Genomic DNA, 17,736 nt, shown 5'->3' on the forward strand with positions numbered 1-17,736 from the left:
CTACTTATGCAGAAAATCCTAAGCAATCTACAAAAGCACTACTACCTAATAAGTGAGAGACAGGAAAATGGCAGATAGGAGGCAGGACTGACTTGCAGTTCCCACTAGGACAGACAAGAGTAGCAGGTGGAAACCCACATTGTGAAGTTTTGCTTTAAGAACTACCACAGGAACATACCAGGAAAACCAAGAGAATCCACAGACCCTTCGAAGGAGGTGGATGGCCACTGGACACTGCAGGCTACATGGGACAGCTGAGGATCTCAGAAGACAAAGGACATAATTCCTTGGGAGATTTATGGCCCTGCCTACCGCCTGAGAAATCTGAATACTTATCCAAAATCCACCCTAGGGCAAGCTTGTATCCTCCCTACACAACTGCTGCTGAGGTGCTCTTGAAAGCACCACCTCCTGCCCGGAGACTAACCAACACAAAACCAGTGCAAACCCAAAAATACGAACAAGACTTCACAACACTACTTCCACCAGAGCAGATGCTGGTGTTTATGGCTGAGAGACCTAAGAACAGGTCATATCAGAGGACTCTGGGAAAATGTGGCACATATACACCATGGAATACTATGCAACCCTAAAAAATGATGAGTTTGTGTGCTTTGTAGGGACATGGATGTATCTGGAAACCATCATTCTCAGCAAACTGACACAAGACTGGAAAATCAAACACTGCATGTTCTCACTCACAGGCGGGTGTTGAACAATGAGAACACATTGACACAGGGAGGGGAGCATCACACACTGGGGGTCTGTTGTGGGGGACTAGGGGAGGGATAGTGAGGTTAAGGAGGTTGGGGAGGGATAACATGGTGAGAAATGCTTAAGGCATTTGCAGACACTATCCAGTATTAGCCCAGAGCCTGGTAGCTCTGCTGGGTGGCTAGATCCAGAAGAAAAATAAAAATCACTGCAATTCCGGTCTCAGGAAGCCCCATCCCTAGGGGAAAGAGGAGAGCACCACATTAAAGGAGCACCCCGTGGGACAAAAGAATTTGTTTTTATGTTCGTTATTTTTTTAAACATATATATATATATATATATATGTGTGTGTGTGTGTGTGTGTTTAAAATTATATATATATATATAATTGTACTTCAGATTCTGGACTACATGTGCAGATCCTGCAGAATTGTTGCATAGGTACATACATGGCAATGTGATTTGCTGCCTCCATCCCCAGTCACTTATATCTGGTATTTCTCACCATGTTATCCCTCCCCAACCTCCTTAACCTCACTATCCCTCCCCTAGTCCCCCACAACAGATCCCCAGTGTGTGATGCTCCCCTCCCTGTGTCAATGTGTTCTCATTGTTCAACACCCGCCTGTGAGTGAGAACATGCAGTGTTTGATTTTCCAGTCTTGTGTCAGTTTGCTGAGAATGATGGTTTCCAGATACATCCATGTCCCTACAAAGCACACAAACTCATCATTTTTTAGGGTTGCATAGTATTCCATGGTGTATATGTGCCACATTTTCCCTGTCCAGTCTATCATCGATGGGTATTTGGGTTGGTTCCAGGTCTTTGTTGTTGTAAACAGTGCTGCAACGAACATACGTGTGCATATGTCTTCATAATAGAATGATTTATAATCCTTTGGATATATACCCAGTAATGGAATTGCTGGGTCAAATGGAATTTCTATTTTTAGGTCCCTGAGGAATCACCACACTGTCTTCCACAATGGTTGAACTAATTTACATTCCCACCAACAGAGTAAAAGTGTTCCTATTTCTCCACATCCTCTCCAGCATCTGTTGTCTCCAGATTTTTTAATGATTGCCATTCTAACTGGTGTAAGGTGGTATCTCAATGTGATTTTGATTTGTATTTCTCTAATGATCAGAGATGATGAGCATTTTTTCATATGTTTATTGGCCTCACATATATTTTGTTTTGAAAAGTATCTGTTTATGTCCTTCACCCACTTTTGAATGGGTTTGTTTGTTTTTTCTTGTAAATCTGTTTTAGATCTTTGTAGATTCTGAATATTAGTCTTTTGTCAGATGGGTAGATTGTAAAAATTTTTCCCATTCTGTTGGTTGCTGGTTCACTCTAATTGATTGTTTCTTTTGCTGTACAGAAGTTCTTGAGTTTAATTAGGTCCCTTTTGTCTATTTTGGCTTTTGTTGCCAGTGCGTTGGTGTTTTAGTCATGAAGTCCTTGCCTATGCCTATGTCCTGGATGGTTGCCTAGGTTTTATTCTAGTGTGTTTATGGTGTTAGGTCTTACGTTTAAGTTTTTAATCCATCTGGAGTTAATTTTAGTGTAAGTTGTCAGGAAGGGGTCCAGTTTCTGTTTTCTGCACATGGCTAGCCAGTTATCCCAACACCATTTATCAAACAGGGAATCCTTTCCCCATTGCTTGTTTTTGTCAGGTTTGTCAAACATCAGATGGTTGTAGATGTGTGGCATTGCTTACAAGGCCTCTGTTCTGTTCCATTGGTCTATATCTCTGTTATACCATGCTGTTTAGATTACTGTAGCCTTGTAGTATTGTTAGAAGTCAGGTACCATGATGCCTCCAGCTTTGTTCATTTTCCTTAGGATTGTCTTGGCTATGTGGGTTCTCTTTTGGTTCCATATGAAGTTTAAGGTGGTTTTTTTCCAGTTCTGTGAAGAAGGTCATAGTTAGCTTGATGGGGATAGCATTAAATCTATAAATTACTTTGGGCAGTATGGCCATTTTCACAATATTGATTCTACCATGAGCATGGAATGTTTTTCCATCTGTTTGTGTCCTCTCTTATTTTCTTGAGCAGTGGTTCTAGGTTGAAAGTTCTTTTCTTTAAGTATATTGAATATTGGCCCCCACTCTCTTCTGGATTGTAGGGTTTCTGCCAAGAGATCCACTGCGAGTCTGATGGACTTCCCTTTGTGGGTAACCAGACCTTTCTATCTGGCCCTTAGCATTTTTTCCTTCATTTCAACACTAGTGAATCTGACAATTATGTGCCTTGGGGTTGCTCTTCTTGAGGAATATCTTTGTGGTGTTCTCTATATTTCCTTGAATTGAATGTTGGCCTGCCTTGCAAGGTTGGGGAAGTTCTTCTGAATAATATCCTGAAGACTGTTTTTCAGCTTGGATTCATTCTCTCCATCACATTCAGGTACATCTATCAAATGTAGATTAGGTCTTTTCACATAATCCCATATTTCTTGGAGGCTTTGTTCATTTCTTTTCACTCTTATTTCTCTAATCTTGCTTTCTCATTTTATTTCATTGAGTTGATCTTCAATCTCTGATATCCTTTCTTCTGCTTGGTCGATTCAGCTATTGAAATTTGTGTATGCTTCGCAAAGTTCTCTTGATGTGTTTTTCAGCTCCATCAGGTCATTTACATTCTTCTCTAAGCTGTTTATTCTCATTAGCATTTCATCTAACCCTTTTTCAAAGTTCTTAGTTTCTTTGCATTGGGTAAGAATATGTTCTTTTACCTCAGAGAAGTCTGTTATTACCTACCTTCTGAAGCCTATTTCTGTCAATTCGTCATACTCATTCTCTATCCAGCTTTGTTCCCTTCCTGGTGAGGAGTTGTGATCCCTTGGAGGAGGAGAAGCATTCTGGTTTTGGGTGCTTTCATCCTTTTTGTGCTGGTTTCTTCCCATCTTTGTGGATTTATCTACCTGTGGTCTTTGTAGTTGGTGACTTTCGGAGGGGACTCTGAGTGGATGTCCTTTTTGTTGACGCTGAAGTTATTTCTTTCTGTTTCTTAGTTTTCCTTCTAATCATCATGCCCCTCTGCTGTAGGAATGCTGGAGGTCTACTCCAGACCCGCTTGCCTGGGGATCACCCACGGGGTCTGCAGAACAGTAAGAGTTCTTGCCAGTTTTTTCTTCTGTTATCTCTGTCCCAGAAGGATACCTGCCAGATGTCAGCCTGAGCTCTCCTTTATGAGTGTCTCTTCGGATATATAGGGGTCAGGAAGCTCCTTGAGGAGACAGCCTGTCCCTTATAGGAGTTCCAGTTCTGAGCTGGGAGCTCCATTGTTCCATTTAGAGCTTCTGGGCAGGTACGTTTAAGTCTGCTTCAGCGGAATTCATACACTTTTTCCCCAGGTGCTCTGTCCTGGAAAGGTGAAGCTTTATAAGTTCCTGACATGCTGCTGCCTTTTTTCAGAGATGCCTTGCCCCACACGGTGGTAGTCTAGCTATAGTCTGCCAGCAGAGGCGTTACTGAGCTGCCATGGGCTCCGCCCAGCTGCTGTGTGAACTTCCTGTTAGAAGTGCATCAGTAATGGTGGCCTGCCTCAGTAATGGCGGATTACCTCGGCAATGGCAGACTGCCTCAGTAATGGTGGACTGCCTCGGTAATGGTGGACTGCTTTGGTAGTGGTGCACTGCCTTGGTAATGGCTGATGCCCTTCCCCCCACTGAGCTGGACTGTACCAGATCCAGCTGCACTTGCTGTGAAACTCTCAATCCAGAGCATTTCAGATTGCTGGTCTTTCTGGGCGGTGGGACCCACTGAGCCAGATCACCTGGTTCCCTGTTTCAGCCCCCTTTTTTTCAGTTGAACGGATGGCTCTGTATCCCAGGCACTCCAGGCACCTGTTGAAACAGCCACCCGGATTTGTGCGAGTTTTGTGCAGAGACCTGCAGCACCAGCTGAAACAGCCATGCTAGAAACTCATGGCACTTTTCAGCCCAGGAATCTCCAGGTCTGTGAGCAGTAAAAACTCATATGGAAATGTGGTGATCACTCACCCTCTGTGTTCTTCTCGCTGGGAACTGCACTCCAGAACTGTTCCTATTTGGCCATTGGGACAAAAGAATTTGAATAGCAGCCCTTGAGTCCCAGATCTTCCCACTAACATAGTCTACCCAAATGAGAAGAAACCAGAAAAACAAATCTAGTAATATAAAAAAACAAGGTTCTTTAACACCCCTAAATAATCACAATAGCTCACCAACAATGGATCAAAACTAAGACAAAATCTCTCTGAATTGCCAGAAAAAAAATTCAGAAGGTTAACTACTAAGCTAATCAAGAAGGCGCCAGAGAAAGGTAAAGTCCAACTTAGAGAAATCAAAAACATGATATAGGATATGAATGAAAAAATCTCCAGTGAAATAAATAACATTAAATTTAAAAAAACTTCTGGAAATGAAGGACATACTTAGAGAAATGCAAAATACACTAGAAAGGCTCAGCAATAGTATTGAACAAGTAGTAGAAAGAACTTCAGAGCTCAAAGACAAGGCTTTTGAATTAACCCAACCCAACAAAGACAAAGCAAAAAGAATTTTAAAAAATGATCAAAGCCTCCAAGAAGGTTGGGATTATGTTAAACAATCAAATCTAAGAATAATTGGTGTTCCTGAACAAGAGAAATCTAAAAGTATGGAAACTGTATTTGAAGGAATAATCAAGAAAAACTTCCCCAGCCTTGCTAGAGATCTAGATATTCAAATATAAGAAGCTCAAAGAACATCTGGAAAATTAATTGCAAAAAAATTATTGTCCAGGCATATAGACATTATGTTATCTAAAGTCAAGATGAAAAAAAGAATCTTAAGAGCTATGAGGCCAAAGCATCAGGTAACCTATAAAGGAAAACCTATCAGATTAACAGCAGATTTCCCAGCAGAAACCCTACAAGTTAGAAGGAATTATGGTCCTAACTTTGACTCCTTAAACAAAACAATTATCAGCCAAGAATTTTGTAACCAGTGAAACTAATCTTCATAAATGAAGAAAAGATACAGTCTTTTTCAGACAAATAAATGCTGAAAGAATTTGCCAATACCAAGCCAGCACTACAAAAACTGCTGGAAGGAGCTCTACATCTTGAACAAATCCTCAATATACACCAAAATAAAATCTCTTTAAAACATAAACCTCACAGGACATATAAAACAATAACACAAGGGGGAAAAATAACAAGTTATTCAGGCAACAAATAGCACAATGAATAGAATAATTCCTCACATCTAAATACCAAAATTGAAGGTAAATGGCCTAAATGTTCCACTTAAAAAATACAGAATGGCAGAATGGATTAAAATTTCACCAACCAAGTATCTGCTGTCTTCGAGACTCACCTGACTCATAAGGAATCATATAAACTTAAGGTAAACAGGTGGAAAAAAGATATTCCATGCAAATGGACACCAAAAGTGAGCAAGAGAAGCTATTCTTATATCAGAAAAAGCAGACTTTAAAGCAACAGCAGTTAAAAAAGACAAAGAAGGACATTATACAATGATAAAAGGACTAGTCCAACAGTAAAATATCACAGTCCTAAATATATATGCACCTAATGCTGGAACTCCCAAATGTATAAAACAATTACTTCTAGACCTAAGAAATGAGACAGACAGCAATACAATAATAGTGGGGGACTTTAATACTCCACTGACAGCACTAGATAGATCATCAAGACAGGATGTCAGTAAAGAAACAATGAACTTAAACTATACCCTAGAACAAATGAACTTAAGAGATATTTACAGAACATTCTACCCAACAACTCCAGAATATACATTGTATTAATCAGCACATGGAACATTTTCCACATGATAGGCCACAAAACATGTCTCAACACATTTAAGAAAATTGAAATTATAGCAAACATTTTCTATAATTTAAGAAAATTAAAAATATAGCAAGTATTTTCTCAAACCATTCAATTTCAATGGAATAAAATTGAAAATCAACTCCAAAAGGAACCCTCAAAACCATGCAAATCCATGGAAATTGAATAACCTGTTCCTAAATGATTTTTGGGTCAACAATGAAACAAAGATTGAAGTTAAAATATTCTTTGAGCTGAATGGTAATAGTGAGACAACCTATTAAAGCCTCTGGCATACAGCAAAAGCAGTGCTAAAAGGAAAGTTCATAGCAAGCATTACATGCCTGTATCAAAACATCTGAAAGAACACAAATAGACAATCTAAGTTCATACCTCAAAAAACTAGAGAAACAAAAACAAACCAAACCCAAACCTAGCAGAAGAAAAGAAATAACCAAGATCAAAGCAGTACTAAATGAACTTGAAACAACAAAAAAACTATACCAAAGATAAATGAAAGAAAAAGCTGGTTCTTTGAAATGATAAATAAAATTAATAGACCATTAGCAAGACTAATCAAGAAGAGAAAAGATCCAAATAAGCTCAATTAGAAACAAAATGGGAGATATTACAACCAATACCACAGAAATACAAGAGATTATTCAAAGCCACTGTGAACACTTTTACATGTATTAACTAGAAAACCTAGAGGAGATGGATAAATTCCTGGAAATATACAGCCCTCCTAGATTAAACCAGGAAGTAATAGAAGCTCTGAACAGACTAATAACAAGCAGGAAGATTGAAATGGTAATTTAAAAGTTACCAAGAAAAAAATTCCAGGACCAGATGATTCATAGCTGAATTCTATCAGATATTCAAAGAATTTGTACTAATCCTATTGACACTAATCCAGAAGACAGAGAAAGAATGAATATTCCTTAAATCATTCTATAAAGCCAGTATCACCCTAATATCAAAACCAAGAGAGTACATAACAAAAAAAGAAAACTATAGAACCAATGAACATAGATGCAAAAATCCTCAAGAAAATACTAGCTAACCAAATTCAACAGCATATTAAAAAGATAATCCACCATGATCAAGTGGATTTCATACTAGGGATGCAGAGATGGTTTAACACATGCAAGTCAATAAATGTAATGCACGGCATAAACAGAATTAAAACCAAAAATCACATGATCATCTCAATAGATGCAGAAAAAGATCTGACACAATCCAACATTCCTTTAAGATTAAAACCCTCAATAAAATTGGCATAGAAGGGACATACCCAAAGGCAACAAAAGCTATCTATGGCAAACCCACAACCAACATTATACTAAAAGGGAAAAGCTGAAAGCACTCCCCCTGAGAACTAAAGGTTGCTTACTTTCACCACTTCTATTCAACATAGTACTAGAAGTCCTAGCCAGACCAACCAGACAAGAGAAAGAAATAAAGGACATCCAAGTCAGTAAAGAGGAAGTCATAGTCACTGTTTGTGATGACATGATTGTATACCTAGAAAACCATGACGATTCATCCAAAAAGGTCCTAGAACTGGTAAATGAATTCAGCAAAGTTTCAGGATATGAAATTAATGTACAAAAACCAGTAGCTCTGCTATACACCAACAGCGACCAAGCTGAGAATCAAATCAAGAACTCAACCCCTTTCACAATAGCTGCAAAAATAAAATAAAATACTTAGGAATATATCTAACCAAGGAGGTGAAAGAATTCCACAAGGAAAACTATGAAATACTGAAGAAATAAATCATAAGTTGAAATAAATAGAAACACATTCCATGCTCATGGATGGGTAGAGTCAATTTTGTAAAAACGACCATACTGCCAAAAGCAATATACAAATTAAATGAAATTCCCATCAAAATACCACTGTCATTCTTCACAGAACTAGGAAAAAACAATCCTGAAACTTATATGGAATCAAAAAAACCTGCAAAGCCAAAGCAAGATTAAGCAAAAAGAACAAATCTGGAGGCATCACATTATTCTACTTCAAACTGTACTATAAGGCCATAGGCACCCAAACAACATGGTACTGGTATAAGAACAAGCATAGAGACCAATGGAACATAATAGAAAACCCAGAAATAAAGGCAAATATTTACAGTCAACTGATCTTCAACAAAGCAAACCAAAACATAAAGTGGGGAAACGACACCCTATTCAACAAATGGTGCTGGGATAATTAGCAAGCCACATGTAGATGAACAAAACTGGATCCTCATCTCTCACCTTATACAAAAATCAATGCAAGATGGGTCAAAGACTTAAATCTAAGACCTGAAACTATAAAAATTCTAGAAGATAGCATTGGAAAAATCCTTCTAGATATTGGCTTAGGCAAAGACTTTATGAGCAAGAACCCAAAAGCAAATGCAACAAAAACAAAGATAAGGCCAGGCAAAGTGGCTCACGCCTGTAATCCTAACACTTTGGGAGGCCAAGATGGGAGGATCACCTGAGGTCAGGAGTTCAAGACTGGCCTGGCTAACATCGTGAAAGCCTGTCTCTATTAAAAATACAAAATTAGCTGGGTGTGGTGGTGTGCATCTGTAATCCCAGCTACTTGGGAGGATGAGGCAGGAGAATCACTTGAATGCAGGAGATGGAAATTGCAGTGAGCCGAGACCACACCACTGCACTCCAGCCTGGGCAACAGAGTAAGATTCCATCTCCAAAAAACAAACAAGCAAACAGAAACAAAGATAAGTAGCTGGGACTTATTTAAACTAAAAAGCTTTTGCACAGCAAAAGAAACAATCAGCAGAATAAACAGACAACCCACAGAATGGGAGAAAATCTTTGTAATCTGCACATCTGACAAAGAACTAATATTCAGAATTTACAAGGAACTCAAACAAGTCACGAAAAAATAATCCCATCAAAAGTGGGCTAAGAACATAAATTCTCAAAAGAAGATATACAAATGGTCAACAAACAGATGAAAAAAAAAAACCACTCAGTGTCACTAATTATCAAGTAAATGCAAATCAAAACCACTATGTGATATCAGCTTACTCCTGAAAGAATGGCCATAATCAGACAATCAAAACATAATAGATGTTGGCATGGATGTGGTGAAAAGGGAACACTTTTACACTACTGGTGAGAATGTAAACTAGTACAACCACTATGGAAAACAGTGTGGAGATTCCTGAAAGAACTAAAGGTAGAATTACCATTTGGTCCAGAAATTCCACTGCTGGGTATCTACCCAGAGGAAAATAAGTCATTATACAAAAAAAGATACTTGCACACCCATGTTTATAGCAGCACAATTTGCAATTGGAAAAATATGGAACCAACACAAGTGCCCATCAATCAATGAGTAGATAAAGAAACTGTGGTATGTATACCATGGAATACTATTCAACCTTAAAAAGGAATAAAATAATGGCATTGATAGCAACCTGGAAGAAATTGGAGACCATTACTCTAAGTGAAGTAACTCAGGAATGGAAAACCAAACGTCATATGTTCTCACTCATAAGTGGGAGCTAAGCTATGAGAATGCAAAGGCATAAGAATGATACAATGTACTTTGGAAACTCGGGGGAAATAGTGGCAGGGATGTGAGGGATAAAGACTATACATTGGGTAAAGTGTATACTGCTTGGGTTATGGGTGCACCAAAATCTCAGAAATCACCACTAAAAGACTTATCCATGTAATCAAACACCACCTGTTCCCCAGAAACCAATTGAAATAATTAAATATACATTCATGCAAATGTTCATTGCAGTACTATGCACCATATCAAGGTCATGGAAGCAACCTAAATGCCATTCAATGATAGACTAAAGAAAATGTGGTACATATACACCACAGAGAACCATGTAGCCATAAAAAAGAATGAGATCGTGTCTTTTGTGGGAACATGAATGGAGCTAGAAGGTCTTATCCTTAGCAAATTAACACAGGAACAGAAAACTAAATAATGCATATTCTCACTTACAAGTGAGTACTAAATGATAAGAATTTATGAACTCAAAGAGGGAAACAACAGACAGCTTAATAGCTGGGTAATATAATAATATGTACAACAAACCCTTGTGAAACCTGTTTACCTATATAAAAAAAACTTTCACATATATTTCCAAATATAAAATAAAAGTTAATTTTAAAAAATGTGATATATATATAGACACAATGGAATAGTATTTAGCCATAAAAAAAGAATGAAATCCTGTCATTTGCAACAACATGGATGGAACTGGAGGTCTTATGTTAAGTGAAATAAGCCAGGCACAGAAAGACAAGCTTTGCATGTTCTCACTTATTTGTGGGAGCTAAAAATTAAAACATTTGAATTCACAGAGATAAGGAGTAGAACTACGTTACCAGACGCTGGGAAGGGTAGTTGTTGTGGAGGGTGAGGGAAGGTAGGGGGAAGTGGGGATAGCTAACAAGTGTGAAAATATTCTTAGAGAAAATGAATAAGATCTAGTATTTGTCCAACAGTGTGACTACAGTCAACAATAATTTATTATACATTTTAAAATAACTAAGAGTATAATTGGATTCCTTGTAACACAAAGATAAATGCTTGAGGGGATGGGTACTCCATTTATCTTGATGATGTGATTACCACACACCATATGCCTGTATCAAAATATATCTCATGTACCCCTTAAATATATACACCTATTATGAACCCACAAAAACTTAAACATTTTTAAAAATAAAAATAAAAGTATCAACTTCCTTTGAATAAGATGCTCAAGACTTCCTTGCAGAAAACTACAAAACTTAATTGAGATAAATTTAGAGTGGCATAAAGAGAGAGAGATACATTGTATATGAATGCAACTTCCAACATTGCAAAAATATGTTTTCTTCAATCAAAATAACAGGACTTTTTGTGGAACATGACAAGCTGATTCTAAAATTGTAACGAAAATGGCAATGGACCAAAAACCATCAATATACTCTTTAAGAAGAGAAACAAGGTAGGATGCTTTGCTATACCACATATCAAGGCTTATTAGAAAGTAAGTAAGAAAAAATACAACTATACCAACAGAATATAACAGAAAAGAAAAAGACCCTTATTGATATAGAAACTTGATATGCAATACAGTAACCACTAAAGAACAGTGAGGAAAATTCAGTATTTTGAATAAATGATTCTGGGCAGATTGGATATCCATTTGGAAACAGAATAGAATCTTAATTACCTGCCTCCTACTCTACACAAAAGACCATTCCAAGTAGAACTTAGATATAAATATGACAGACAGAAAAATGAACTTTCTTGAGAAAAACAATAGAATATTTTCATCATCTAGGCTTGTCTTAAACAGGAAACAAAAACCAGTTTCTAATTGTGTAGGAAAAGATGAAAAATTTGGATTACAGTTAGATAGATAACTTCTTTTCGTCAAGACATTTTAGGAACATGGGAATTGGAGATGATATTTGCAAAACACACAACTAACAAAGAGGTTGAATCCAAAGTATGTTTTTAAAAAAACTCTTCAAATCAATAGGAAAAAGAACAGGCAACACAACAAAAAAGTGGGCAAAGATTTAAACAGGCATTTCACAGAATAAGATATCTAAATGGCCCGTAAACACACAAAGAAAGGCTCAACCTCATCAGTCATTAAGGAAATACAATTAGTATCACACTGTGAAACCATTATAATGGTTATATTAAGAAGATTGAAAATACCAGATGTTTGCAAGGACATGAAACAACTGAAACTCTAATACTACCGATGAGTATAAATTGGTACAACCACTTTGGAATACTATTTGCCATTGTCCACTGAATTTAAAAATATGCAAAAACCAATGACTCACTACTTCCACTCCTAGATATATACCCAATATAAATGCATACAGCATTTAGCTAAAGGTGTATACAAGAAAGGATGTAGCAATATTACTGGAAATAGGCAAAAATTAGAAACATCTCCAATGTTCATCTACAATAGAATGGATATATGTGATATATTCATGAAATTGAATAGTATACAGCAGTAAAAAGGAATTAATCCAAGCTACACACAACAGAAACAATCATTCTCACAAATATAATGTTGATCAAAAGAAGCCATACACAGAAGAATATATATTACCGGCATTTTATATTGCTGAGGCAGGAGGATCGCTTGAACCCAGGAGGTTGCAGTGAGCTGAGATAGCACCATTGCACTCCAGCCTGGGCAACAAGAGTGAAACTCTGCCTCAGAAAAAAAAAAAGAAAAAGAAAAAGGCACAATGATAGCAAGGAAGGATGATGCCACCATTTTATTTCTTGGTGTGTATCTGCTAAAACTGAAAGGATTTGTGAGTACCTTAGTGGACAAAGGAAAATGAACAAGTAGAAAGGGAAACGGTAAAAAATATAATAGAGAGGTGATAATTATTGGATCAACAACCTCTACACTGTGGCCACCAAACTTTTTCACCCTTTTACATCCCCTCCTGCCCTTTGCCCTACATTTAGCAGAATATGTGGGAAAGGAAGTCAAAATAAGAGAAATAAAAGAAAGCTCATGTGCTCCTTTGTCCATCACCAGTTTCCCACCCAAGAATAGACTGGAGTAAAGAGAAAGGGAAGTTTTGCACCGAATGAGGGATTAACATTCTAAAATAAACTGAGCTCGAGTTTGGAAGGCTTGAAAATGGAATGTTTTCTTATGCCTGAAATTGCCCTAAGAAGCAATGAGATCCATTGGTGGTAAAACAAAAGGGGAAGGTGAGGCCAAGGTTCAACAAAACTTAGACAATTAGGCAAAAGGAATAAGCTTTAGTGATCACATCATAGAATGATGACTATAGTAAATAATAATGCACTACATATTTCAAAATTGCTCAGACAGCAGACTTTAACTGTTTATACCATAAACAAACAGTAAGTATGGGAGGTGGTGAATCTGTTAATTGGTTTGATTTAATCATTTCACAATGTAAACATGGATCAAAATATCACTTTGTATTCCATAATATACAAAATTATTATTTGTCAATTAACGTTTAGAAAAAACTTAAAGACAATAGTGAGAGAGAAATAAAGCTGGTTAACGATTTCCCCCTGTGTTTTCCACCCAGTCTCCCTCCATAACCTTTTCAGGGCTGAAGCTCTCATTTCTCCAGTATCGCGGGTATTGGCAACTGTCTGCTCTTAGCTTTCTCAGGGTTGTCTGAAGCCAAAGACAACCACATTTCTGAGGTCACACCTCCTTTCTGTATCCCATGACTGGCCCACGTAGAACACTGTGAAGGGCCCACCTGACTCCAGAGCTCCCCTTGGAATGAAATGAGGCCTTTTCTGTGACTGCCACTCAGCTTATCCTTTTACCCCAGGGTTTCTCAAAATTAGCACTGCTGACATTTTGAGCTGGATGGTTCTTTGTTGCGGTGGCCACCCTGTATATTACAGGGTATTTAGCAGTGTCCTTACCTCTATCCACTAGATGCCAGTATGTCTCCAGATGTTACTGAATATATCCTGGGGTTCCAAACTCTCCCAGTTGAGGACCATGATGCAATCCTGCCCTTTTGACAGCACCCCCTGAGGTGCTGATCCTAAGAGCATTCCCCAATAAACTTCCTGCATACAAATCACCAGGTCTGTAGCACACCCCAACAGATTCAGTTCACTCAATAAGCAGGTGTTTATTTATTAGTAAATTATACCTGTACTACTGTAATTATATCATTAACACTATAAAGCATAAACAAAAAACAATTTAGGTGAGGTTAAAAAAATAAATGTAATTAGTAGTCCTAGCATTTTCCCCTACTCCTCAAAAGAATGTTTACTAACAACTCCTACGAAGCCTAAACCCTAGCTATATTGGAGACCAGTACCCTGGGAGATGGGAGGCATCAGCAAGAAGAATGTAGATGGAGTGTTCAGTCTTACTATGACTGAGTTAGGGGAAATGAGGAGGAATCATTTTTTTTTTTCACACTCAAGCTTTGTCTGCTTTATTTCACTATAAGTTTAAGTTAAGCAATAAGGCAAAACAGTAACCTGTGTTCATAAAGATCAAGGAGTGCCTCGCCTTCCCAAAAGGGAACAAAAGGGATGTTTCTTCACAAATATGCATGACACTTAGCTCATTATGCTGATAAGCACTTCCAACAAAAGAAGACGTTAGTGGGCGAATCAAATAACAAATCCAAATTAACTTAGCCTAAGTTTCCAAAACTCTAGTTTCAAATGCTAAGGAGAACTAACCTTCCCACGGTGGTGCATACTGACTAGCATTAAAATTTTTGCACCTCATCTAATATAAAAAAGGCAACAAATACAATTCCTAATTCACCAGCTGCAGGTGTTGAAATAAAGATTTTAGGGGTGATATAGTAATGGGCAGCAAGACAGAAAAAGTCTTCAGTGTATATCCAGATAGCACTGATCACTTTAATAAGTATTAGATAAAAGGAACTTGTAGCTAAATAAAGGGCATGTCTTACAGTGTCCACAAATTACCTACTTAAATTCCTATGAAACAAAAAGTAAAACAAAAGTTTAAAAAGTAGCAAGGGCAATGAGAAGTAAATATAAGAAAGACCATGAATCAAAAGTTCAGAGGAAATTGCATTTAATTGCATCATTATTGGTAGGCCAGGCACAGTGGCCCATGCCTATAATCCCAGCATTTTGGAAGGCCAAGACATACAGATCAATTGGGCCCAAAAGTTTGAGACCCGTCTGGGTAACATGGTAAAACCCTGTCTCTACAAAAAATATAAAATTAGATGGGTGTGGCAGTACACGCCTGTAGTCCCAGCTACTCAGGAGGCTGAGGTGGGAGGTTCACCTGAGCATGGGGAGGTAGAGGCTGCGGTGAGCCCTAATTGTGTCACTGCACTCCAGCCTGAGTGATAGAGACTCTGTCTAAAAAAAAAAAAGTGTCATTATTGGATTATAGATAAATTGTTAAACTTCCAGCACATTCTTTTACCTCTAAACTTAAAATTAGGTCATCACACAATTTTATGAGCTTATTAATATAATGCTATACTATTAGAAATAAATAGAAATTTTTAGAGATTCACAAAGAAATTGACAGATAATTATAGTAAGATACTTCATTCCATTGTCAGTCCATTTTAGACAGAGTAGTAAAAATAAATGAGGTACAGGCTTTGAATAATGTAAGTAATAATGTTGAAAACATGCTTTTTTCAATTTACATTTAAGGGCCAAGTTTCTAACCACTCTTGGAGCACTCCTCTGCCTATTCTGAGAGTGAGAGAGTTGCAGGGTAATGATCCACATATCCTCAGAACCAAGTTCCTCAAAGATGGAGCTATCCACCTCTGTGTACTCTAGAAAAGAATGGGACAAGATCTTTCCTCAAACACCACAGTAAATATCTATTTAATATTATGTCAAAAAAAAAAAGAAATAATTTAAGAGAAACTTGATTGGAACATTCTTTTTTGTTTTTTTTTTTGGAGTCAAAAAGTAAAATAAAACAAACGATCAACAACAACGAGACTGATCATCCTACCTAAAACAGAGCCATCATCAAAACCAAATAATATGTGCTCAACTCTATGTCAATAAAATGTAAACCTTAGATGAAACTGATAAACTCTTACAAAAATAAAACCTCCCAATACTGACTTGCCAAAAAATACTTTGTATTGTAAGTGTCAAGTTGACTAAGCATTTAAAAATTTACATTCAAACAATAAGTGAGCTGAAAGAAATTTACAAGGCGAGTTCCACCAAACTTTCAAAACCAGGTTATCCCAATCTTATTAAAACCCTTAAAAAATGAAGAAAGAGGGAACATTCTCCAGCTCAAATTCACATGGAAAAAACCAAAGGACATGGAGGGCCAAAGCTGCAGAAGAAATGCAAAATACAAATGGACATATTAAAAAAGATCCAACTGCACTACTAGCTACAAATTCAAATTAAAATCATAATTAGATGCCAGTTCTACTTCTCAAATTTGCAATAACTTTGTGAGTGTAGTGCATTGAAGACTAGTAAGGAAACAAATTGTTAAAACTTTTATAGAGAGCAACCAGTGAAATCTGGCAAGATGTATCAAAAGCCATTTAAAATGTATATTTTAAATACACTTATTCTACTTATAAGAATGTGTTATTAGCAAATAATCAGAAATACAGGCAGATAGGGATGTCTATTAGAATATGATTAAAAATAATTAAAATTATAATATTCACATGTGGGAGAATGATTAAGTATATCCTAATATATTCATTCAAAAGAGTGATTTGCATCACGTAAGTAACAAAGAATTCAAATAATTCAAAGAATATTTAGCAACCCACAAAAAAGATAATGGCACAATATTATATATGCATAGTGGAATACAAAACTAGAGGTGAAACATAATCCCAACTTTATATGAAAAACACTGAAGATTAAGATTAAAGACATCAAAACATTGATAGAGGTTGATACGGTTTGGCTGTGTCTCCCCTACAAATATCATCTTGAATTGTAATTCCCATAATCCCCATGTGTTGTGGGAGGGACCTGATGGGAGGTAATTTAATCCCAGGTGTGGTTACCCTCATGCTGTCCTCATGATAGTGAGTGAGTTCTCACGAGATCTGATGATTTTATAAGGGGCTTTTCCCCCTTTTGCTCAGCACTTCTTGCTGCTGCCATGTGAAGAAGGATGTGTTTGCTTTCCCTTCCACCATGATTGTTAAGTTTCCTGAGGCCTCTCCATCCCTGAGAAACCATGAGTCAAGTAAACCTCTTTCCTTTATAAATTACCCAGTCTTGGGTATGTCTTTATTAGCAGTGTGAGAATGGACTAATACAGAGTGACATAATTTTTATGTAGCTGAGAACATATGTGATTTTTTTATTCCTTTGTTTTCCCCAAGTTTTCTGTGAGTATATATCACTTTTTATAACCAAAAGAAAAAAAAAAAGTATTTTTAAGGATCTGATGAACTTATCTATGGTGTAGGGGTTATAACTAGGGTAGAGGTTAAATAGAATGAATGGAAAAACTAACATCACTTTAGGAAACATTGCAAGATAATTAAGAAGAATAAGTAAAAACCACAAACTATTTGGAGCTGAATATGCATAGATTCTTTTTTCTTAAATAGGGTCTTACTCTGTTGCCCAGGCTGGAGTACATTGAGGTGATCATGGCCCACTGCAGCCTTGACCTCCTCAGACTCAAGCAAGCCTCCCAGCTCAGCCTTC

This window comes from Sapajus apella, unplaced genomic scaffold (assembly GCF_009761245.1).
Source record: "Sapajus apella isolate SASKATOON/1434 unplaced genomic scaffold, GSC_monkey_1.0 scaffold2, whole genome shotgun sequence".
NCBI classification, from domain to species: Eukaryota; Metazoa; Chordata; class Mammalia; order Primates; family Cebidae; genus Sapajus; species Sapajus apella.